The sequence below is a fragment of the Nelumbo nucifera genome, chromosome 1 (assembly GCF_055504915.1).
Source record: "Nelumbo nucifera cultivar China Antique chromosome 1, China Antique-T2T, whole genome shotgun sequence".
NCBI classification, from domain to species: domain Eukaryota; kingdom Viridiplantae; phylum Streptophyta; class Magnoliopsida; order Proteales; family Nelumbonaceae; genus Nelumbo; species Nelumbo nucifera.
This window is the reverse complement of record NC_142649.1, coordinates 120,615,869-120,641,906: the sequence shown is the minus strand read 5'-3', so window position 1 is coordinate 120,641,906 and position 26,038 is coordinate 120,615,869. Positions and strand designations below refer to the sequence as shown.

Here is a 26,038-nt window from a genome sequence, read left to right as displayed (position 1 = left end):
GCTAAGCAAAAGATCCTTAAAGATAATTACTTGCTTGGTTACAATGATATTATTAACCAAAGAAACTATAAAATATGTGTTTAGCATGTATAGAAAAAAACTATATAAAAAAATTATAGCCATGCTTCCAAAAGAGAATTGCAAGGCTTTTGTACAATCATATGTAATCAAATTTCGTACAAAAGAATTGTCCAAGTATCTCTTGTATTCCTTTATCTCTTTACCCTTCAATTCCTGCACTCAAATACAACAAAAAGATCAGAGACTTAATTATTAAGGTTTAAAATTTAAATGACATAGATAACTTAGCTAGAGGAAACACCTTTTTCCACTTTTTACCTAGACTAGATATCATGAATTGATACGAGTTTTCACCTAGGGTATCATTCATTATTTTCCTCTACATCTTCTAAATTATTGCAAGCCATTGTTTGTTGGGATACTCCAATCCCAAATGATCCCTACAAAATGTATATATCATTCAAAGTATATTTAAGAATATATTCAAACTATAGTTCATTTGATATAGGAAATTACCTGACTCGTATAAGAGCCACTGGTACGGAATTCTCTAAAAGCAGTAGCAGATATCTATGCCTATATGAAGACAATTAAACAAATAGTAAAACCATAGAAAAGAAAGAAAAATTATTATTGTATTTTTTAAAACATGTATATTAGCTATTTACTTGCAACAACTGAGACATACTAGGATCATTAGCAAAGGAGTTCATGTGTCCATATGTGAAGATGTTTTGTGGCTAGGACAAATACATAAAAAATATAATAAACACTTAATTATAAAAATAGAATATGTTTAAGATATATAAATTATTCAAAATAATTACCTGAAGTAATAAAGGTACAGTATGAGCATGACCATTCTCCAAACCAATCTTGAATATGAAAAGCACATAAGAATAATTAAATAATCAAGAAAAAATAAGTTTATATGAATCATGAGAGAGTTGAGTTGTAACTTACATGAATGTGATGTGAAACAATGTTTTGTTGATTTCTCATTGTGACATTCTCATTATTTTTCTCGAACCCCGATTCCTATAGAATAGGAATTTTAATATAAAAATATTAATATATTATTTAAATAATTTTAATCAAAGACATACCTGTATTGATGAGAGAGGTTGATTAGATTGTTGTGCTCTTGTCCTTTTTGTCTTCTTTGGAGGCACATGTTTTTTGCTGCCTCCATCTCCATATTCCTGGATCAAAAAATTTAATCATAAAAGTATATTTAATTAAAAAAAATATATAGGTTGTTGGGTAGAACTTTTTTCGGTAATATGATTCTTTTTCCGCTTTGTTCTCCTTGCTTTGGCTTTTTCTAAAGCATTTTTTGGCCTCTAAGAAGAACGCACATTGGTCATCTTGTGTTTAATTCCTTTCACTATTGTTGAGGTCTTCTTCAGTGAAATTGACATTTTTGCCATCAATATCCCCACATATTTTATCAACATGTAAGGAAGGAGAGCTACTATTGATATTAATTTCAGTTTCCATGCCCTCTAGTGAAATAGATGGTTGGTCAAATGTTGTATGTTTCAAACATTCTATCACTTCTTTTAAAAACTTTTCTACAGTCTCCATAACAACCTTGTAAGCATTCTTAGAATGTGCAGCTCTATTTGCTATTTGGGAAAACAAGCAATTCATCTCTTTCTGATACATTGCTCTTTCTATGTTTTGATCAACACATGTAATAGAGTCATGAGATGTTTCAACAGTTGTCACCTTTGCATCAATAATCCATCTTTTAGTATATAGCATGGGGGAATCATTTTAATGCATCTACAATCAAGTACTTTCAATGCATGCCCACATAAGATCCCCATATATTCAATATTTTTACAACTACAATTGACCAAATCATCTACTGAGTCAAAAGTGACTGTGTGCCGACGACTTTTTCCAGATACACTAACAACATACTTAGTTGATGTTCCACATACAACATAATCTTCTTCAATACTACAATTGAGTTGTTGCATTACTTCATTGAAAAACAAAGAAAAAATAGGTGGAGTATATATACGAGAAAAATAATTCAATATATCCACACTTGTAGTCAAGGCTGGGATGCCTTGTGTTGCTGCAAATTCAGCTTTTAACTCTTCATATCGCCTATCAGCAACTACTCTCTCAAAATGCCAAAGGAGTCTTGATAAATCATGCTTAATTTTGTGATGTTTTTTAAGACAACTATTCACGCTTTCACTTCTCTGTGTGGTGCTAATACCAGTAGAAAATGTTTGTCGCCCAAATACTAAAGCCCATTTATGCCTTTTATCATATAACTTTTGCAACCAATCATTCTCTTGGAGGTTATACCTCTTAACCATCTTTTCCCATGCATCTTCAAATTCATCTATAATCATAAACACAATTGCTAAAATCCTTAGAAAATGTCTTAATTTTTTCAAATACACCACTAAGGTGTTTTGTAGCATTTTGAAACATATGCCAAACACATAATTGATGATTTATTTCTGGTAATACCAAATTGATTGCCTTTTCCATAGCTGCATCATCATCAGTTAGAATTGTCTTTGGTTGTTTTCCACCCATTGTTTTGATGAAAGTCTTAAATAGCCACTCAAATGTTTCTGCAGTTTCATCATACAACAATGCAACACCAAAAATTGTTGATTGCATATAATTGTTCACCCCCACAAACATTGCAAATGGTCAATTTTCATTGTTTGTTCTATACATTGTATCAAAACATATAACATCACCAAAATGACCATAGTCTACTATCATCTGACCATCTGCCCAAAATAAATTTGTGACTAATTCAACTTGATCCAATTGTATTGCATATACAAAAGAAGGATCTTTTGATTGCATGTCTTGAAAGTATTATAAAACACCACCTGCTTCTCCCTTCTCCATCTTCCTGTCCGGTATGAATGCAAATAATTCTTAAGATCCATAGAAGTGAATCCAACTTTTTCCCGTCCACCAGCCTCCTTGGCCATTAGTTCCATTGTTGCTTTGAGAGCTATTCCTGAATCATCAGCTCTTTTAATATGGGCTGCTTGTATCTCTGAAATACTTCTTTGTGATCTTAGCATGTGTGTCTTTTTCAGGGGTTGTAACAATATGATATGATTTTCATTAAAAGAAATCACATGATAGAAACCATCTTCTCGATGGCTTATCTTCATTTCCTCCATACACCCACGTCTTGTCTCCGCTTGGGGTCGTTTGGCAATGAATCCAAGTTTATCTTGGATATGCTTCCCCTCTCTAGAACAACAAAAATTTCTAAATCTTGCTTTACCAATCCAAGAGCATAGAATTCTATTGGCTTTTTGAACACTAAATCCTACCTTTCCAGCATACCTATTATAAAACTCATATGCTTCTTCTTCTATTTTAAACACCATGCCAATCTTCGGGGTCCACTCTTTAGGAACAAGGGAGCATTTTTCCTTGAACATTTTCTTTATACTTTCATCAAATATCTGTTGGCCTTCAATTTCATGCAATTTAGCAATACTATATTTTCTTTTAATTAGCTCAGTAGGACTTGATAATTCATCTACTTTGGTTGCACCATTTGCCTCTAATGGAGGGTGATTTGACCCGACCCCTTGAGACAATGACACGTGGACATGACTCAGCACAAGTAACAGCTTAGCATCACAGCCTGACTGCGACTAAGTAACGAGTCCGCAGGACAGCTCGCTACGTCATGGCTCGCTACGGGGGGAGCTCGCTACAGCGCGAGCTCGAGGACCCCCGGTGTACTAAAGGGGAATACTCCAAGACGAGTCTACCCCAGCTCGCTCCAATACTTAGGCAGAAAAACTGCTTCAAGGGCCACTTCAAGAGGAATCACCTCGCAATACCCTCAAGAGCTCGCTACAAGGTAGCTCACGACAAGATAGCTCGCTACAGGGCAGCTTGCTACTAAGCGACACGATGTTCTCAGGAAGCTTCTATCTGACAAGACCGTACCCGTCAGACTGCGCCACGTCTCCTGACTGACGGCGCAGTCCCTGCCAGCCCGACAAGTCTGCGCCCACGTCTCTTGACAGGTGGTGGCGTGTCTGTCCTTCCGGGATGTGTCACTCATCCGATTGGGTAGTACACTACAATGGTTACCTGCGCAGCCCTGGCAGATAAAGGCTGCGACAGAGGTCCAGTGGCGGTTACGCCCGATTTGACAAGAACGCTCGAATATCTGATATCTTATCTTGAATATCTCTAACTTTCTCTCGAACTAACTCAGTGATCTAGCGCGACCTACACTCTTAGCCTTCTTTACACTCTTTACAACTTTCTCCAACGTTCTAACTTAAGCATCGGAGTATTCCCACTGGGCAAGTCCCCCGGCAATCCTTCATCGCTCTCTTCTCAGGTACCGTCCGTCGCCAACGAGGAGTCAGTCAGTTGCTAGCTAGGAGTGCTCGGATTGCACAGCATCATTTGGCGTCGTCTGTGAGAAATGCTTCAAAAAAGCCTTCCTCTAAGTTTCTACATTTTCCTTTCGAGAACTTAGCATTCATGGCCTCCTCCAACAACGCCGGGCGTGGTGCCAACCAGAACGCTTCTGGAGAGCAATCCCAGCTTCCCACTGTCTGTATCGGACAGTTCACCGTTCCCCTCCGTGAACGCTCCACTCCCTTCCATGGTTGGAGTGGCCTTTGCTGAACCTTCGGTTGTAACCCCAGTGACCAACCATAATCAATTGGAAGACTTAGTGCAATGCATGCGAGCCATGCAAACTCAAATGCAACAGTTCCAGCAGTTCCAACTCTACCAGCAACAAGTGCTGCATCAAGTCTCTCAGTACCAGTATCAGTAGTAGTTCCCTTCCTTGCCTCAGGCCCAGCAGCCACTCCCTCCTAGGCACCCAGTCTCGAAGCAAACCAAGCCCTCCTGCCGGAGCGAACGACCTCGCCGGGGAGAAGCCTCTCAGGCCCAGGATCTCTCCAAGAGCCAAGCCTCTTCCCATGGCAGAAAGGAGAGGCCAGTCACCCCCGCCTTGCAGCCTATGGGCAGGTCGGGGGCCTCCCAACCAGTCAAGCCCGTATCGCCCCAGCACTCGCAGTTCGAGCTCCCGCTCGTAGAAAATTCGTTTGAGGTCCTAGCCGCAGACACCAGGCAGGGCCCTTCAGTCCAGAGCTACCACCAGTAGTCCGAGCCCATCGAGCTCGATAACACTGAAGCAAGCAGCACCAACACTGAGCTGGCAAAACAGCAACCAAGACGCCGGCGAACTCGCCGAACTACTACCCGTGTCTCGCCCGAGCTCAAAGGTAAATTGGAGGTGAGCTCAAGTGAAGTAAAAGCTACTCCTCTCCTCTCAGTTCCTTCCCCACTGTCTCTAGAACTTCTTGTTGTCCCCATGCCAAGAGACTTCAAGCTCCCTCCACTGGACAAATATGATGGATCCTTCGATCCGAATGATCATGTGGACGCCTTCCAGTCTCCGATGCACCTGGCAAGGGCCAGTGAATCCTGCATGTGTGTGGCCTTCTCCACCACCTTCAAAGGGGTAGCCCGCACATGGTACCGAAACCTCGCGCCCGGTTTGATAAGAAGTTGGGCGTAGTTCGTGCAAGTTTTCACCTCCCACTTTGTCACCAGCAAGAGGTGCCCTATGACTCAAGAAAGCCTCCTCGGCATAGTTCAAAAGGAAGGGGAGTCCATTCGGAGTTACATCAAACGATTTAATGACGCTTATCTACAAATACCCAATCTGGACCCCGTAGTTCGCCTCACTGCAGCCAAGTGAGGTATTACCCACAAAGAGTTCAAGTGGCACGTGGTCGTCAATCAGCCCAAGGGTGAGTTCCTCAAGCTCGCAGATCGGTTTATCAGGACGGAGGAAGAGATCAACCAGAAGGGTGAGCAGGCCCTCGAGAAAGGAAAAGGGAACCAGAGCCCTCAACTCAGGGCGACAACAAGAAGAAGAAGGGCCAAGCTCGGGGGGAAAAGCCGAATCATCCTTTCCGGGCTCCAGCAGCACAAAGGGACTACACGCCCCTCAACGCGAAGCGGGACGAGATCCTCATGGAGATCAAGGACGCCCCCGTATGTGAAGTGGCTGCCTCGGCTAAAGGCAGACCCCAATGTTAGAAATAAAAAAATGTATTGTAGTTTTCATAAAGATCACGGTCACAGCACCGAGAACTGTAAAAACCTCCACGACGAGATAGAGGAGCTCATCCGTCGCGGGTATCTAAGAAATTTTGTACAAAATAATAATAGTAATAATAAAGAAGGTCGACAGGGGGAGCAGAGTAGAGATGCTCCCGAGTCCAGTAGGCAGGCAAAACAGCCACAGAAGCAGCCCCTCGAAGAGAGACCAGTTCGGGGGACCATCCATGTGATAGTTGGAGGATCGATTGTAGCGGGCTGCACCTCAGCCGAAGCTCGGACATCAGCTCGCGAGGCTGCTCAGGAGGAACAGAACCCCCCGAAGCGGCCAAGGATGGAAGACCCAATCTTCTTCACAGAAGATGACGCGCGCGGGGTCCACTACCCCCATGATGACGCGCTCGTCATAAAGATGAAGATCAATGACTTTGAAGTTAGGCGCGTCCTCGTCGACTCAGGCAGCTCAGTAGACATCCTCTTCAAAGCAGCCTTCGACCAACTTCAGCTCCAAGAGAGCAACCTGAAGCCCGCAAACACTTCCCTGGTAGGCTTCAATGGAGAGGAAGTCAGACCCCTGGGAAGGATCACAGTACCTGTGGAAGTCGACACTTGGCCTAGCATAGTGAGGCTCAGCCACGATTTCTTAGTGGTCGCAATCCCCTCCCCGTACAACGCCATAGTGGGTCGGCCGATTACCCATGCCTTACGGGCTGTGGTGTCCACTTACTACTTGGCCATGAAGTTCCCCATGGACTTCGGAATCGGGATAGAACGAGGTGACCAGCTTGAGTCTCGCAAATGCTACATCGCCGCCCTTAAAGGGAAAGCCAAGGTGGCCGATGACCTCGAGCTGGAGCGACCTACGGAGCAGAGCGAGGAGCGAGCTGCGCCCACAGAAGAGACCGTCTCCATCCCAGCCTCGACGGAGGACCCAACCCAAACACTCCAGATCGGCGCTTCCATTGAGGAGCCTCTGCGATCTAAATTGGTACGCTTCTTATTTGAAAATTTAGATTTTTTTGCATGGTCTACGGCAGAAATGCCCGACATAGACCCTAGCATTATCACTCATAAGCTAAATATTGATCCTGTAGTTAGGCCCGTTAGACAGAAGAAATGCAACCTAGCCCTAGAGCGATGGAGGGCAATCGACGAGGAGGTCGGGAAGCTCCTTGCAATCGATTTTATCAGGGAAGTCCATTACCCGAGCTGGGTGGCCAACCCCATTCTGGTAAAAAAGGCTAACGGTAAATGGCGCATGTGCGTCGACTACACCAACCTGAACCGAGCTTGACCAAAGGACTGCTTCCCACTCCCCAGGATCAACCGTCTGGTGGACATGACCTCGGGGCACGAGTTGTTGAGCTTTCTAGGCGCCTACTCAGGCTACAACCAGATCAGGATAGACCCGACAAATGAAGAAAAGATTGCCTTCATAACCGAGCTTGGCCTGTACTGTACAAGGTCATGCCCTTTGAGCTAAAAAATGTCGGGGCAACCTTTCAAAGACTTGTAAATAAGTTGTTTGAGCCATTGATTGGCCAAAAAATAGTGTTATGAATATGACACGGTCGTCAAAACCCAGTTTTCATGCAACTTAATACAAGACTTGCATTTAGTTTTTGAAATTCTGCGTAGATTTAACATGAAGTTGAATCCGAATAAGTGTGCCTTTGGTGTCACCTCGGGTAAGTTCCTGGGGTACATCGTTAACCGGTGCGGCATTGATGCTAACCCGGACAAAGTAAAGGCCATCCTAGACAAGAGACCACCCCGAAAAGTGAAGGACGTTCAGAGGCTGAATGGCTGAATAGCTGCTCTGAGCCGTTTCATGTTCAAGTCGGCAGATCGCTGCCTACCTTTCTTTAAAGAAATTAAAAGCAAAGGGTTTGAATGGACCCAAGATTGTCAGCTCGCGTTTGACGAGCTCAAAAAGTACCTCGCTAGCATACCGGTTTAACTGGCCCGAGCAGGGTGACGTTTTAGAATTGTACCTCTTAGCAAGTGATGAAGTGGTCAGCTCGGTACTAATAAAAGAGGTAGATCGGGTCCAACGACCTATCTACTATGTTAGTAAAGTGTTGCAGGGAGCAAAGACAAGATATCCAGAGATAGAAAAGTTGGCCTACACACTGGTTATTGCAGCCCGAAAGCTCCGTCCGTACTTCCAAGCTCATATTGTTGTCGTCTTCACCAACAAAACTCTGAGGCAAGTTCTGCTCAAGCCCAAGGTCTTTGGTCGACTGACGAAGTGGGCCGTTGAGGTCAATGAGTACGACCTCCAATACAAGCTGTGAACTGCTATCAAGGCCCAAGCCTTAGTAGACTTTGTCACGGAATGCACTTTCAGCTCCGAAGTCCCCAGGCCGGTTGAGGATGAGGCCCCCAGTTCGGGCGAGCTCGAAGCTCCCAGGCCGGTTGAGTCTGAGCATCGTGAGGTAGCAGCTAGTGCGGCATCTCTCCTAGTAAGGCCAAGCGCGAACTGGGATGAGGAGCCCTGGATCCTTCGCGTAGATGGCTCCTTGAACCAGTAGGGCAGCGGAGCCAAAATCGTTCTGTACGGCCCAAGTGGCACAAAGTTGGAGTACGCACTACGCTTCGAGTTCACGGCACCCAACAATGAAGCAGAGTACGAAGCGTTGATAGCCGGGCTGGCTCTAACCAAAGAAGTTAAAGCCAAGCATATCGTCATCTGTAGCGATTCCCAACTTGTGGTCAATCAAGTCATAGGCGAATACGAAGCTCGCGAACCGAGTATGATAGCCTACTTAGCCAAAGTAAGAGAGGCTCTGCTCAACTTCCAGTCACACTTCATCAGACAAGTCCCGAGGTCGGAGAACGTTGAATCCGACGCCTTGTCCCGGTTAGCCAGCACCAGTGATAACACCATGAGAACCATGTACATAGAGAACCTGCCTTGGCCTAGCATTCTCGGGGGGGTAGAGAAGATCGCTAATATCGGTCAAGCAGAGCCGAGCTGGATTGACCCGCTTGCGAGCTTCCCACTACACGGGACCCTCCTTGCATATCGCAATGCTGCCAGAAGGGTAGAGCGTCAGGCGGCCAAATACGTCATGATAGACGAACGGTTGTACCAAAGATCCTACACGCTCCCCTACCTGTGCTGCTTGCAACCTTCCGAAGCCAAGCTCGTACTCCGCGACACTCATGAGGGCCTGTGCGGCGACACTCATGAGGGCCCTCGCCCAAAAAGCGCTACGACAGGGGTACTACTGGCCAACAATGAAAGCATATGCTATTGAGCTCATCAGAAAGTGTGACAATTGCTAGAAGCACGCCAATATCCACCATCAGCCCGCTGCTGACCTCAAGTATCTCACCAGCCCGTGGCCTTTCGCACAATGGGGCATCGATATACTCGAACCGTTTTCACCAGCGACAGGCCAGAGGAAGTTCCTAGTGGTAGCAGTGGATTATTTCACCAAGTGAGTAGAAGTTTAACCTCTCGTGGCGATTACAACTCGAAACATCCAGAACTTCTTTTGGAAGAACATAGTGTGCCGCTTTGGGTTACCTCGGGTACTGATTTTTGATAACGGTAAGCAGTTCAAGGACATTAAGTTTCAGAATTGGTGCCAAGACATGGGGATCTGACAGAATTTCCCTTCAGTCGCACACCCTCAAGCAAACGGTCAACCAGAAGTCACGAACAGAGCCATCCTCCATGGACTGAAGGCACGGCTAGACCGAGCTAAAAGACTATGGGCAGACGAGCTACCCAGTGTTCTATGGGCTTACCGAACACAGAGAAGACCGCCACAGGAGAGACCCCCTTCAACCTCACCTACGGCACCGAAGCAGTCATTCCAGCTGAGGTCGAGGTTCCCTCGCTATGACTGGAAGCATATGGCGACAAGGCAAACGAAGACGAGCTACGTACCAACCTCGACCTACTTGACGAAGTAAGGGACCTCGCATATATCAGGACCACAACCTACTAGCAAAGAGTAGCTCGGTACTATAACGCCAGGGTCAAGAAGCGGAACCTCCGCGTTGGCGACCTGGTCCTTCGTAAAGTTATGGTACCTGAGCCCGGCGTTGGCAAGCTCTGACCGAATTGGGAAGGACCCTACCGAATAAAACGGGTGCTCGGGGAAGGAACATACAAGCTCGAAACCCTTGAAGGGAAACAAGTACCTCAGGCATGGAATATTGTCAAATTAAGGCAGTATTACCTGTAGCTACTAAGTAGACCACCAGCCACTCTTAGAGCCTAAGGGCCAAAAATGCCGAGCTAACAAAGACCTCGGCGCGATAAGACCCAGTCGCCTCTTTGGCATGGGCGAACTATTGAGTAGACCATGAGTCACTCTCAGAGCCTAAGGGCCAAAATGACGGCTGCACGACCACCGGAGCTAAGAGCCGCTTTGGCACGTTTCTCGGTGTTCGAAAAGTCAGAAATCCCCTGACTTCCGTGCGCATATTTAATGCAAGCAATCAATCAAGTTTGAACTTCAGTCAAATCCACCCGTCACACTTCATGAACTCCTCACGCTAAGGTAACACTCTTAGCCCGAGGAGTGGAGGGCAATTGATGGAGGGTGATTTGACCCGACCCCTTGAGATAGTGACACGTGGACATGACTCAACACATGTAACAACTCAGCATCACAGCCTGACCGCGACTAAGTAACGAGTCTGCAGGACAGCTCGCTACGTCATCGCTCGCTACAAGGGGAGCTCGCTACAGCGTGAGCTCGAGGACCCCCGGTGTACTACAGGGGAATACTCCAAGATGAGTTTACCTCAGCTCGCGAGCTAGGATAACCAGCTCCCTCTAATACTTAGGCAGAAAAACTGCCTCAAGGGCCACTTCAAGAGGAATCACCTCACAATACCCTCAGGAGCTCGCTACAAGGTAGCTCGCGACAAGATAGCTTGCTATAGGGCAACTCGCTACTAAGTGATGCGATGTTTTCAGGAAGCTTCTATCTGACAAGACCGTACCCGTCAGACTGCGCCACGTCTCCTGACTGACGACGCAGTCCCTGCCAGCCTAACAAGTCTGCGCCCACGCTTCTTGACAGGTGGTGGCGTGTATGTCCTTCCGGGATGTGTCACTCATCCGATTGGGTAGTACACTACAACGGTTACCTGCGCAGCCCTAGCAGATAACGGCTACGACAGAGGTCCAGTGGCGGTTCGCCCGATTTGACAAGAACGCTCATATATAAGAGCCCCCTAGTTGAAGGAAAGGGCTCTCTCGAATATCTAATATCTTATCTTGAATATCTCAAACTTTCTCTCGAACTAACTCAGTGATCTAGCACGACCTACACTCTTAGCCTTCTTTACACTCTTTACTACTTTCTCCAGCGTTCTAACTTAGTGATCTACCACGACCCACCAGGCAAGTCCCTCGGGAATCCTTCACCGCTTTCTTCTCAAGTACCGTTCGTCGCCAACGAGGAGCCAGTCAGCTGCCAGCTAGGATGCTCGGATTGCGCAGCATCAGCATCAATATCAGTAATGTCAATATCTTGACATTTGCCCCCACCTAAATAAAAAATCAGCCTATGCTTGGAGTGAGGACCAACCTCCATATTCCTTTTGACTATTCTGTTAAACAAGACAAAAATATTTTACCTACTTATTAAACACATAAAAATGGAAAGAAAGCATCAATTTAACAAAAAGAAAGTAAATTATAATAATAAGAAACAATATGTAATATAGGCTACTATGGGAATGTTTTTTCTTGAACATTTTGTTTGAAAATTATAAATTCAAGTACATGGTTTAATAAGTTTGATATAAAGTAAAAATTGGTTTTATCTTTATGTCAGATACGTTGAGGTAAAGGTGTAAAACAGGCTGTGCTGGGCCGACACGACACTAGGGGCATAAACGGATCGAATTCGAATCGTATTAGACAACATCCGAATTCAAATTCGATTCGATATCTGACAGATATTGAAAATTAATATTCGAATTCAAAACCGATTAAATATTCGAATATTCAATTCGAATTTAATTAATTAATTATTTTAGATAATTAATGAATATATAAAATAAATATTTTATTGATATAAAGTATATAAATATATAAATTATTTATATAACTTAATTATTATATATGTTATATAAAATATTTTATATATTATATATAAGAATTAAATAATTGGTCGAATTCAGATATTTATCGAATCAAATAAGGTCATATCCGAATTCGAATCTGATTAATTATTCAGTAAGAATACGAATTCGATCGATTAGATATTCGAATTATCCGAATTCGATTCGATTCTAGTCGGGCCGCGGGCTGGGCCGTGCCGGCATGCAGGTCGCGGAAGGCATGACTCGCTCGGTCGTGCCGGCATGCGGACCTAAAACCCCAGGCCCAGCACGACACGGGCCATCATGTCGGGCCTGGCACAACCCGCATGCCATCTTGTTGTGCCGTGCCAAGCCGGCCCAAACCCAACTTGATTTACATATCTACGTTGAGGAAGAATGGCAAATTAGAGAATTCAGTCAAAGCATAAGAAATATTCTCTAAAATTGTAACATGTAATGCTTTATTATATATTAATTCTCCAAAATTAGAGCATTCACCAAAAATAAAAAGCTTTTAAGTAAAGTACTAGTTTTTGCAGAAATTGTTTATTTTATGATACTAGCATAGATGAATTTTAATGGCTATTATATTTGTCTTATCGTTTTTGTTTATTGAGAAAGACATAAATTGTTAAAGTTCTGACAAAAAAAGACATAATTAATTTTGACAAAAAGACATGAATCAATTTTCTAGGAATATGCATAAATTATTCTGACAAACTGATAAGTTAATACAAGTGTTTCTACTTACAAATTTATGATAATCTTGTAGTTCTCTTGCCCTTTTGCACCCTAAAAAGCAACGCCCATAGCAGAAGTTCAGAACTCGCAAATGAGGAATACGAATATAAGATGGCTAGAGATCAGATGAATAGGTTTCTTGAGATTGGATGAATGGGTTTCTTGAGATGAAATCGCAGGTGAGGGCTTCAAGAACTGCTGCCCCAACCAATCAGTTGCAACTGTTGAAGGTGTAGAGGTGGGAGAAGTTCAGAACCCGTGAATGAGGAATACGATGGCTAGAGATTGGATGAATGGGTTTGTTGAGGTTGGATGAATGGGTTTCTTGAGATGAAATCGCAGGTGAGGGCTTGAAGAACTCCTGCCCCAACCAACCAGTTGCAATGGCACTGAAAGTCTTGAGATGAAATCGTAGGTTAGGTGCTTACTTAATGTGCTCACCTAGCATGCTTACTACATCCGAACGAGGCTTTAAGCCTACACCATTTGTTTTGATCCTGCATTAAATCATTTTGATTTTTTTTTACTACAACACAAGAAGAAAATTTTTATTGAAGTTTACTGTCCAATGGGTTACTCACTCTTATGTACATATATAGATGCTTGCTGGTATTGTTTGCTTTGGGTTCTCTTTGGTGTTTAGTACTGTACGTTTAGAGAACTAAACTGGCCTCACTCTCAATCTTATTCATTCCCTTACTGCTTTGCTTGCTAGAAGTAGCAAGTAAACTTGGTAACAGCTCTAGGCATTAATACTCAAATCTTTTACTATTGTTTTATAAAAAAAATGATATTTTTTGGTTAATATTAATTCATTGATGCATTTTTTAAAATATTTATCATATAAAATGTAAAAATTACATATTTATGATTAATTATGTATATCATTCAAAAAAGTGTGGTACACCACAGAACGTCACTATGGGTGTGGATTGGTCCTATCCACACAGTTTGTTCACAGTTCAGACACCTGTGAACTGTGGTGTGGAATGGATTGGCCCCTGCCTCACAGGGTGTGATCCCACACCCACCAATTTCTTATCCACACTACAAAACACCCCTTAATCCATATTCGTCGGAGACTCTGTTTGATCTTATAATGCAAGGCGCCCAAAACGTGGTAGTTACAATACATAGCGGCATCAGTAGCAAGAAAAGCTCCTCCAAAAATCTTCATTTGGTCCCACTCTACACAATTACACAATGGACGTCAATTCTGTTGGCTCACCCAAGAGGATGTCATCCGGTTCCTCCTGAGCTCCATCAGCCTCTTTCCACCCATCCCGGCTCTGTCGATCGATTCTCTCGGCATCATCGGCACTGAAGTCCTAGCCATCGGATATCACGATCTGGACTATTCCACTGTGGATTTAATCTCCAGTTCCTTGTCTCATGAGGCCTCCGTCGCCGTCGTAGATGATGACATGAAATTAATCAGGGAGATCTCCCCATACACCCTGGCAAGCTGTGATGAAACGGTCGCAACCGCAATTACAACCCTCTTAGTGGGCGATTTAATGGCTTGCATCGACTACGGCGATCTGTCGGAAGCTCTAGTGTAGGTGGTGAAGGCAAAGTTGAAAGAGAGGAAGTTGGAAGGAATGTTGGAGTTGTTAGAGGAATTCTCCCCATCATCATCGTCATCGTGTTCGTCAGATGAAGAATCCTCTTCGTCGTCGCCAAGGGTGCCGTTGTGGTCGTGCAGGTATAGCCCACAGGGAAGTTATTCGGTGAAGATGGTTGGGAGAGCGAAGTAGTTAAACAAGTACTTAATTATGGAAGGTTGAGAGTTTACACTTGGACATTTTTGTCTTTTTGCATATTATTTAATGGCTGGTTAATGCCGGATTACTAGATTGTTGCAAAGTGAAAGTTCGGATGCTAACTCGGCCTAAACTACAGATTCCTATCGGGAATTTTCCCTAAAATCGAACATTGCCTCGATATCACCCTTTCTCCTTCTTCCTCTTCTCTTCTCACATCAAATTGGATGGTTCTTCTTTCGTATGGGAGCAGGATAAGAGTAGATCGATTGAAGAAGATGGCAGTCGGCCATATAGGTGAGAAAACCCTGCTTCCCGGCCAAATAGTTTTTTCTTTTCGTTTGTGATTTCGAACCAATTAGCGGGCTGTTAGATATTCCTTTATGGATTTTTCTCTGAAAACGGAAAACTACATTTTCTGGTTATTTGGTTGCCGTGGTTCAATGAGAAATTGATGGAGTTCTGACTTACACGTTAGACTCCTACTCTTTTTCTTGAACCATTGATAGTTGTTTCACTGGTATGATGAAGTACTGAGACTGCAGTATCTATTTATTTCCCTCATATTTGCCGCACAGGGGTTGATTGTTTATGCTGGAATATGTGTGCTGGACTATTTTGTTCTGCAGAATGCCTTCCTCAGTGGACACTTGTCGGAGGAAGTATATATACTACCCCCTCATGGTTTTGTTACTCATAGGATTGAAGATATAAGCTTAAGAAATCTGTCTATTTTGTCAACCAGTCTCATCGAACTTGGTTTTGATAGATTCAGTGGTGATGCTAAGAAGATGGAAAATGTTCGAAGTCACGTAAATCACATTTTCTTTATTTAGCATTAGAGGAAATTGCATTAACGCATTGAGTGTGTACATTGATGATATTGTGGTGATTGGGAATTAACCTTTTGAAATCAGAAAGTCAAGTAATTTTTGGCGGCTGAGATCAAAGAATTTTGAGGTGCCTTCAGGAGCTTCAGGGGATTTTTGTAGATAATATTGTTAGAGGGTGGGCGACAATAACTTTATCTTCAATTTCAAAATCAGCTTTTGTAGTAATTGGGTTCCTCCCAAGGAGTTACTAAATTAATTTTTTATGGATGGTCGATTGGATATTGTGGCCAACCAGGGTTTTTGAGGTGCCTTCAGGAGGCACGTGAGAGATGTCATTCCAGTTTATTTGTGTCCCTATAGATATGGGACCCTGTTGGGGCTCAGCTCCATTCTATAGTCCATGACTTAGGTTGGTTTATGCTATGGAGTTTGATCAAGTGGAGGTGAAAGGAGACTCTCAGACAAGTATTCCATTCAAGTGAATTACAAGACTGGCTAATTTCCTTGCAGATCTTTTGAACAAGTATGAGGTGAAAAGGAATCAGATATATTAGAGTGTTAACTACTTTCTGTGATTGTGTTGTTCTTGAGGTTTAGGATGTCTTTGATTTCTTGCTCCTTTTGGTGTTTGGTTTTCCTGTTCGTTGTTTTGTTTCTTGTGATTCTTGGTGCTCTCTCTCTCTCTCTTTTTGAGGCTGTGCAAGTCCTTCAGTCTACAGCCGTTTCCTCTTTTTCACTCATCTAATAAAACCTTGGTTACACTTCCAAGAAAAAAAATATAGAGTCACAGACTCTATTGGCCAATAGATAATGTCATGAATCTTGAATATGGCTTTGAACTTAAGCCAAAGTGAATTATTTTGGCCAAAATGATATGGTTTCAGTTGGGACCTAAGAAAAACATCATTGGACAAATAAAACTACATGGTTTTGGTTGCATATGTACCAGGGTTGGTTTTGGTTCCCAGTGGGATGAAATAGTCAGACACTACTAGTTTTGTTCAGTTTCCCTGTCTTCTGTCTTTTTTGTCAAGTATGTACACAGGTTTATATGAAGAAGATTCTTTCGTTCTCTTCCTTGCATCCCTTTTACAGTTGTGATTAATAAAATCTACCTTCAAAGAAAAAAAAAAAAAAGAAACAGCACAAGAGAGCAATAATAAAATCTATTTTTCCCAGAAAGTCCATTCCTATATAGGAATGAAATGGAGAGGACTAAAATTCCTGTTTTGGTTGTGTGCATGTATGCGTGTGTGTTTGAGAGAGTGAGGTGGCAAAGGAAACACCGCCCAACCAAAATATCCTCAGTTTTGAAGGCATTTTGTTCATTTAATACTTGGATATAATAAATAATACTTCAAGGGATAAATACAAACTTCTTCTATTGTTTCTTCCTTTTTTGTCTTCCACTTCTTTTTGTACTGAAAAAAGTTTGACAACAATTCTTATTTATCCCTCTTAGAATAATGTTTTCAGTTACAGATATAAAACTAAGACAGGTAACAAGCCACTTATAGTTTAAGGGTTGGGTATAATATACAAAATAGTCAGGACACACTTTCAAATGGTTCTACCTAAGAAATCCCTATGCAAAAAATCAACAGGAACAAATTCTTTTTGAACATATGATTAGGAGTTGTTTTGTAGAACTTTGGTTGCTTGTATAAACAATTATTAAAACATTATGTATTTCTTTCTTTCTAAAAAAATATCCTACTAGATGAATTTATTCTGCTTCTATGTGTAACATGTGTGACATTTTCACAACCATTATGTAAGCTGTGTGTCTTTATTTCTGTAAGGGTTTGGCTTTTGGAGATAATAATACTTTATGATTATGGATACTATCTATGTATGTATAAGTTGGATCTTCTTATTATCAAGCATACATTGTAGAATATATCATTGATTATATTTCTTATTTTAAATAATTATGTTGGTTATATTAGCAGTTGCTAGTGTGCACACTTATTCTATAATTTTGTAAAGTTTCAAACTCAATTTCAAATGTTTCCCTAATTTGTCCACAACTTCTGTAGTTTTGCAATGTTTACAATGAACTCCCTTAAATTTCCACAAATTAATACCACTTCCATGGGACTAAATCACATTGCAATTGAAGTTTAATCCCTTGGTTTTCAACAAGATGGACTTGGGGCTGTTTGGGACTAAGAAACAGTGTATCTGAACAACCATCCACATACACACTATCATAAGAAGATTATGGGGCTGTTTGGCAAGCCTTTCTAGGTATATCTTTCAACAGCCCAGTAGACAAGAAGATGTGCTGAGCTTTTGGGGTCTTGTCTTTAAAGATCAAGACCATTTGGCATCATGGTCTACCATGCTGTTAAAAACATCTGGGAAGGCTCTTTTCAGCATGGAAAGACCAAAAGCTTCATTTGAAGCTTCTTGATTTTCATCTTTTCCAGTATTTCCATGCAGACATCTTCACGTCTTTTGGCCTACATATACCAAACAGAAAAGACCATTTTTTGGTCGTTTGAGCTTTCTGCAGACAAAAAGACATGCCAAAAGGACGCACCAAACACCACTTATATGTCCAGGATTCATCTGTAACCTTAGTGCTTTCTGTAAGTAATAGGAAATAAAAATGTTAGACTTTGTTACTTGTAGGAAAGAATCATTGAATATATCTGGATAGTAGCTTCTATATGATGTCATTAACCTTTTAAGTATGTAGTTTTGGTAACATGAATCTACTTTCACTTTGTTTTGTTGTAGTCAGGAATTGGAGACAGTAACCTTTATAGACATCACATGGTTCTGTGGCGTACATTACATCACTTGTAAATCTGTGTATGAGTCGAGTGAGATAAAGGGAAGCTGCAAAAAATCTGCTCATAGATGAATCTTTGGAATAAAACTAGGCCTGCAAATGGATCTGATCAAATCAGATGTAAGGTAAATCCAACTTTGGTTTGTTTATATTCGAATTCGAATCTGAATTGCAATCAGATATTGAACAGCATTAACAAAATTAAACTAGAACTTATCAAAATATTATATTATTAATAAAATGAATTAAAAATGTTTTTGATATTATCATGAACAAAATATATTGAAAATAAATTTCATAAAACCTGAACCGATAATTCTAGTAAAAGTACAACATTCAAACTAACTTTACTAATAGATGGAATGTAAATGTTAAGTTTATATAAGCATATACATTTAAATCTAGTCGAATTGGAATATATCAGATCGAATAGGGGTGGATCCATATTCAATCCAATTGGAATTCTGTTTGGTTCAGCTGTCTATCTTTTGAGATCAGTGTCTCTCTATCATTTTTTGCTTTACACCTCTTTTGTATGTTCTGTGAGTACTTACAGTCATATACTCTTGTAATGTACCAAGGTTCCCTCACCCTCCATTATAGTAATACATATACTTCTTGGTCATTTATCAAAAAAAAAAAAATCCAATTAGAAGCTCTATCCTATATGCTTTGCAAGACTTCTAGACCTTGGCACTGGAGAATCAGACCTCTTTTAACTTATTTTTTGTGAAGTTAGGTTTCAAACAATGTTATCCTCTTAGGCATGACTTTATTATGTTTTTGTCCTATTGATCACTACTTCTGTAGGAAATGTGATGTAAGGACCCATTCCTAATCACTTACTCAAAAATCTATTCATAATCATTATTCTTGTTGTGCACCTTAATCTCCTTTTCATGCTACTGTTTAACTTCTGTAAATTATGCCTTTGTAATTGTTCAAGGCTTCAAGCCCATTGGTTAGGGCTTACATTAAAGTTAATATAGTGAATCAAATGTGTGCCTTATCTCCTTTTCATTATACTTATTCCATCTCTACCTTGCTTTCAGATTTCTCAATCACTTAATTCCAAGGATCTGATCCACTTATTCATGTTGTGATTGTAACTGCATGCTACCATTTTAGCAGTGCATCCCTGCATGATTTGTAGTAACATGACCAGATATGGATCGTGCATTTTGTACTGCGATCTTATTAGTAAAGAAGTGAAGATGTCAGTTGCAGCCACAAGTTCAAAATTGTGCCCCCAAAAAAACCTCTTCTGTTCATTGATACATCTATGGCAGTTCTATGTTGTAATGGAGAAGCCTTGACCAGGTGTTGCAGATGTCATTGATGCATTGATCAGGCAAAGTTCCATATAATGATGCTTACTGGTGAACATGATACAAGTACATCGAGAGTTGCAAACACCATGGGTATTGATAAAATCTATGGCAGTTTAAAGTCTGAGGATAAGTTCAATTAAGTGAAAAGCATCTCAAGAGATACTTGGAAGCAATCTTGGAGTGCATCTTAGGAAGGGCGATTCACCGGGTAAAATTTTTGGACATTTTCTCATCATATTCCCATGATGATATTAGAAGAAATTGGAGGGAGGTGGCTTTATCCTCTTCAAGGAAGAGTAAAGCACAGAAAGATTGGGAACCGCCTGAAGACAATTACATAAAATTAAATTTTGATGGGAGTAGTTCAGGCAACCCAGGACCTTCGGGCATGGGAGGAGTTTTTTTAGAGATAAGGAAGGTTATATACTACTATACAAGCTTTGTTTTTTGGCCCTGAAGATATAGGAGACTCTACAAAGGCTGAACTAATGTCTTTTTTTTTTTTTTTTGTGGGCTACAAAAAGCAAAAGAGTTGAATTTGAAAAGTGATGATAGGGTGGCTAAAAGATGAGAAAACAGCAGTATGGAGCTATAGAGATGTGTTAAAGCAAATTATATGGTTGATCAGGAATATGGTGATTAGATTTCAATGGGTACCCACGTTGGCAAATGGCTTGACTGACTCTTTGGCCAAGCAAGGGGTAAATAGGGGACAACTGTTCTGGTCTCAGTTGTAAGTTTTTTCTTCTTCTTTGGGTGAGATAGTATTACCTCTCCACAGGGAGCTTTTTATGTACATATTTTCCTGTTTATATTAATAAAATTCTACCTCGTTATCCATAAAAAAAAAGAACCATCTCAAGAGATACAGGTGGTTTCTAATTCATCATCTTGGTATATTCTAAATTAAATCCATTTCCTAGAATTTCACTTTTTATTGTTTAATATGTGAAACTATCTTGACATTAATAATGCTTTGTAATATTGACATTGAAAGCAATTGAACTGGTTGGTGATGTTGAAATATATTTTATTTTGCTAGGTCTGCCTTCAGTACCTAAAGGGCCCTACCTTGGTATGTTGCATAAGTGCCAAGTATTCAGATATCAAAAGGTGTCTGGCACATCAACCTTCAAAAATATGATACAGGGCTATTCTGTTCAATAATATTTACTTAAATAAATGATTTAAAAATAAAGCAAGCAAGTTGAAGTTTTGACTCCCTATAGGATGTGTTCTTTCTAGAGATGTCTTACTTAAGTGCCTCAATTTTTCCTTTTTTCTGAACTTCATGGAGATGCTGCTAGAAGTTTCCTGCTGAGTACCAAGTCCTTGGGTAGACCCTCCCTTTAATTTTGATGTTGTCCCAGTAAAATTGGATTGAAGCACCATTGAGGATGTAATGACTAGACGTCCGTTCTTGTCTGTTGAGTCGGTTTATCTTATGAAATGTGAAAGGTGGCTACTACAAAGCAGAAGCTTGGGTCTGGGGAGCAGGACCTGTAATTGGTCATGTGCGACTTCTGATCTGTCTTAGATCTGGATGATCAGGACCCACAATTCAACAATTCCCACTTTGAAGATTGATTATCTGAGCCAATGATCAGCTTAAAATACTATAAAATATGCAAGGTTTTGAAGAAAATAGTTGGACGATGTTAAAAGGACATATTTGTTTCTTTGGAATCTCTGATTTTGATGTAGGTCATGACGTATGTCTTGATCTTCTTAATAATCTGTCATGTTGTAAGTTATGAGGAAACCAGACCACCACAATTAGTGGTCCTTTGTGCCCCAACCCAAGCCACTCCCTTGAGACAATATATATTCTCTGAACAACCTTAGCCATTTACATGAGCAACCTCTTCATTTGCCATTTTTCCAAAATGTGTAACCATAACAATCATGTTGTACTCAGTCCAGACATGAACTAGACCATTTTTAAAGCACAAGTGCACAACTGTCCAAAGTTTTATTTATTTATTTTTCCCTTCATGCCTTCCACAATCTGGTTGAACCTCTGTGTATAATAAAATCATCTCTTAAGTTATAACAAGGGGAGTAAAGGGTACCATACCCACCATTGTTGGTCATCATCTGTCAAAAGACATTGATAAATACGAATTTGCATATGTTGGCAGTGAACCCATAGATCCCTTGTGTATAGATTTCGTATTCAAGAAAAATTCAGTTAATTTCCAGATCATGTCATTTTTCAGTGTAATGTATTTTCTTTTCAATATAATTTCATGAAGATAAAGGAGGAAATGTAATGAGAAATGGCAAGAAGTAAGCAAAGATTCTTCCTTCTGGGAAATCATATTATTGTAACAGATTGTCCAAGTTGTTGAACATAACGTCATTGTCAGGTAATCAGTAACCTCCAAAGGATGAGTCTTTAGGTATCTGAGCTCCACATAAGTGAATTTTCTTCTACCAAGTAGGGCCTTGGGGAAAAGACTTAAAAATTTGCTTCTTTCAAATAAAGACCACAGCTCTACTTTATCTAGTTGATTGCTTATGAAAATTATAATCATAGTTACCTTATTTTCAAGTTAGTTCATACAAGTTTGTAAAAATGAATGTGTTGCTGACTAATAGGCAATTTTGGAGAAAGAAATACTGATAAAAACTTCAAAAAATTTGACAGATAAGAAATAAAACCCTAAAAGTTTATGTATCTAGGATCTCTCCTTGATTTTTCGAATAACATTGGTATTAACTCTTAAGCAATTAAAAACCAAATATTAATAAAAGAAAACTGCTATTTCCTGCAATACCCACTTGTAATTTCTCAATCATATAATGCTTCATACTTCAATGTGGTACTCTAAACAAACTGTTGGATGTTGTACAGTACAAATTTGAAACAACAAAATGAACAAAGTTATAGGGGGCAAAAAAGAGAAGCTTGACACTAATGAACCCAATTCATCTAACGAACATGAAATGTGTATTATGAACCTGAATCCAAACCAAGTGAACCACAAATGAAGTAACTATGGTTATAATTATCCATGCCATCCTTAAAAGGACTTTAAATTCTGGTTGGTTTTGTAATAAGCATATTTATAATCAAATTCAATGCTTTCAAAGGAGGGGAAGCCTCTAGTTTTTCCACCTGCCTACCACAGGTATTCCATTCCTTCTTCAATCCTCCCATTTATATCATGCATTCTGCTGGAGAATGCTTCCCCTTTAAAGCTCTTATTGTTCTCTCTTTTTGGAATCTCAATACAAAATGCAGAAGATTTCCTTAGAAATCTTTGTTGCTTCACTTCCCAAAGATGGATAGAAAATCTCCAAACCTTCCATGATGGCATTCTGAGCTAGAAATCCCAGAGGCCCATACAACCAACCATAAATCCATAACATGATTGCCAAGAAAGTAATCCACAGAGAACCCCCAGCTTCCCTTGCACCTGCAGAGACATCTACAAATTCTGGATAGTTTCTTGTAGGTTTTTGCATGCAATTTTCTTTTTAGAACAAACACTGAACCACATAATGGATATCTTAAGAATTCTGTTACAAAATTCAACCTTTTCCAGCTGAAATAGGATAAATCTCATAATGTGTGGCAGATGTACACTTGTAGTTTGTGGCCCTTATTTTGTATGTTGTTTGTATTCTTTTATTCAGAGGAGCTCCTTTCCTTGCTTATATCCAATCACACATTAATTAGGCTTCAAGTTCAACCTGGGTATGCCTTGTCCCCAATTCTGGGTTCAGCATCATAGAAGCTGTTCTGACATGTCACTTAATTCACATCCCTTCATCCTCTTAGAACCTTCCACCTGCAAAAGATTCCTTCTCATTAGTGCAGTCATTGACTCATTGGTAAGATGTGTGATTGGATGTCTCTTTCCCTATTGGGTTACCCTTAGGCTCACACAGACATCCTTTTTCCAATTTTATCCTTCATAGTTTCTCCCAACCATTTTAACATTTTTGTTGTGGCTACCCTCAAACCAGTTCTTTGATTTTCCAATGTTTTCTCAATTTTGATGGATAGAGGATTTTGTCATGTATTGTCTGGTTTCTTTTTTTGATTTACTGAGGGGGTGGGGTAATGAATAGGGATGGCAATTTTTGCAGGAATTTTAGGGTAGCAAACCCCTCCCGACCCTAACAGGACCCGTTTATCAAAGCCCTATAGGGTTTGGGTTTTGACCTTAGGGTACCCGGTACCCAAATGGCCAAACCCAAATTATACTTAACGTGGGTACCCACTCCCAATACCTGATTATAAACACATCTATCTATATATAAATAAATAATATATAGTAAGAAGGGTTAAGGGAGGATGCAAAACCTTGCCCTCGTACCATTATAGGCTCTTTAGCACTGGTCTACTTGGTTAAAACATGGCTTGGTTGGTGCTGGACCAACAAAAAAAATTTAACAAGGTTCATAAAAGAAGGGGGAAGGTTTTAGCATCATCGTTTGAAGAGTTTGGGGAGGTGGTTTCACAGGCTCTCAGCAGTCCAGACCATCAGGTGGAAGAAGAAAACGAATCAGCTGTCAGTTCTGAAGTGAGATTGGCTGATAGCAGTCTTGAGAAGCAGGAGGGATCTAGTAGAGTCCCTATCAAGAAAATTCTTGAGAGAGAAGTTGAGATTGATAAAAGTCTTGGATTATTTTTTTGGGGTGGGGAGGAGTTTTCTAAGAAGGCTTTTGAGGTGCTCGAGAGAAAGAGGATGGAAGAGAAGCTGAAGGATTGGGAGCTGAATGCTGTGGTGGAATTGCTGCATTTATTATATAGCACACAGGTGGAGATTGGGAGCTCGGATAGAAGACTGGCAGTGGGAGAAATCAGGAATATTCTCTGGGAACTTTCTTGACAATGCACTTGTTGGTTTCAGAAGAGCATTCAGTCCCTGTCAAAATCATTTGGTGCAAGAGAATACCCAAAGAAGTGGCTTTTTTCTCATTTGGACTGCATACTTGAACAGAATCCTCACTAGAGACTGTGTACTGTGTGCTGTGTGCAGGGCACTTGGAATCAGTAAACCATCTAATGCTACGTTGCAGTTTTTCTTGCAAAATATGGTCTATAATATGGAACCTGTTTGAAGGAAAGAGCTGTTGACCAAGGACAGAAGGTAGAGTTTGTAAAGGGTTGGAGGGTTGAAGGGCTGAGAAAAGTGGAAATTTGGCTTAGAATTTGATCCTTGCTGTGGCTTTCTGGTGTTCGTGGCAGGAGAGAAATGCAAGAATGTTCAAGAACAAATGCAGCTGTGCCAATACAGTTGTTCAGGTGTTGGGGAAGATGTTTTAATGGTTAGCTACACATAAGCTGTTTACAAATATAGGTTTTAATTCCTTTTCTGTACATGGAAATCTTTTTGTAATTCGGAGCTTGGGGGTTAGTGCTGCAGGGGTACTTTTTTGTATAGCCTGAGTACTTCTTGTTGTAAATGTTCCTTTATTTTCTATCTATCAATATAATACAATATTTTACCTTCTCTCAAAATAATAAAATAAAATGAGGGAGGGTGGCCTAAGATGGTTTGGGCACATGAAAGACCAACCACAGCACCAGTAAGAAAGTGATCTTTTACAGGTTGAAGGGGCTAAAAGAGGGGCAGGCAAAAAAGTCATGGGTTGAAATAGTGAAAAATGATTTTAACTACTTTTCTTTAACAATGAGTAATTGGATATGTCATTGAATAGAACAGAATGGCAGCACAGCTGATCCCATATAGGTAGGACAAGGCCTAGACGACGATGATGATATGATAATTACTCAGTTACCATTACCTCTGTTGCTACTCCCACGTTTTGGGGAGAAGCTGACACGATCATGACTGCTCTCTTTGGTTAAAATGCAGGTTCTTTTGCATGAAGGTGGTATCCTTCTCATTTCCTCGGTTTAATGCGTGCCCTAATTCACCCTACATGGTCCTGGAGGCAGGATATTCAACAAATGCTTGATGGATTAAAATCTGCCGTGTCTGGTGTCCTAGAAAGAATTCCCACCTCAAGCACCATACGATTGCACCCTTGTAATTTGGATTTGTTATAGGCTGTAATTACAAGTTTATCCATTCCTGTTGAGCTTAGTTTGGATAAGAAATAAAATATCAAAGAAAAAAGCGTCATTTAATGTATTTTCCAGAAGTAATTTTTATATTTTGCACAAAGAAGTTGATAAAAGGTCCATTTTTATAGTTTATTTCCCTCCTAGTTCAAGGTTACGGTAAACAAACTTGATTTTATTAAGGCAGTTCAACTACAGAAAGCAGTAATTGTATTAAGATTGAAAGTAGAAAAACCCCAGCATTCCAGAAAATTTGGAATGAGAACAGTATAACAGCCGAAGGCAGCAGTCAGTTTCTTTGCTGAGAGTTTCTTCTG

The 26,038-nt window shown here is 40.7% G+C and overlaps 2 pseudogenes across 1 annotated transcript in view; one reads left to right on the top strand and one right to left on the bottom strand.

Annotated features, from left to right (window-relative positions):
• LOC104588148 (CBS domain-containing protein CBSX5-like) overlaps positions 1–25,837 on the top strand; it is a 70,577-nt pseudogene extending 44,740 nt beyond the window's left edge. The window contains exons 3-5 of the transcript XR_016080051.1: positions 14,033–14,656; positions 18,293–18,467; positions 25,513–25,837. The product of XR_016080051.1 is annotated as a CBS domain-containing protein CBSX5-like (transcript). The remainder of the gene's footprint in view (positions 1–14,032; positions 14,657–18,292; positions 18,468–25,512) is intronic.
• On the bottom strand, positions 1,396–3,560 carry LOC148803753 (protein FAR1-RELATED SEQUENCE 5-like; annotated as a pseudogene).
• Positions 25,838–26,038: the final 201 nt, after the last annotated feature.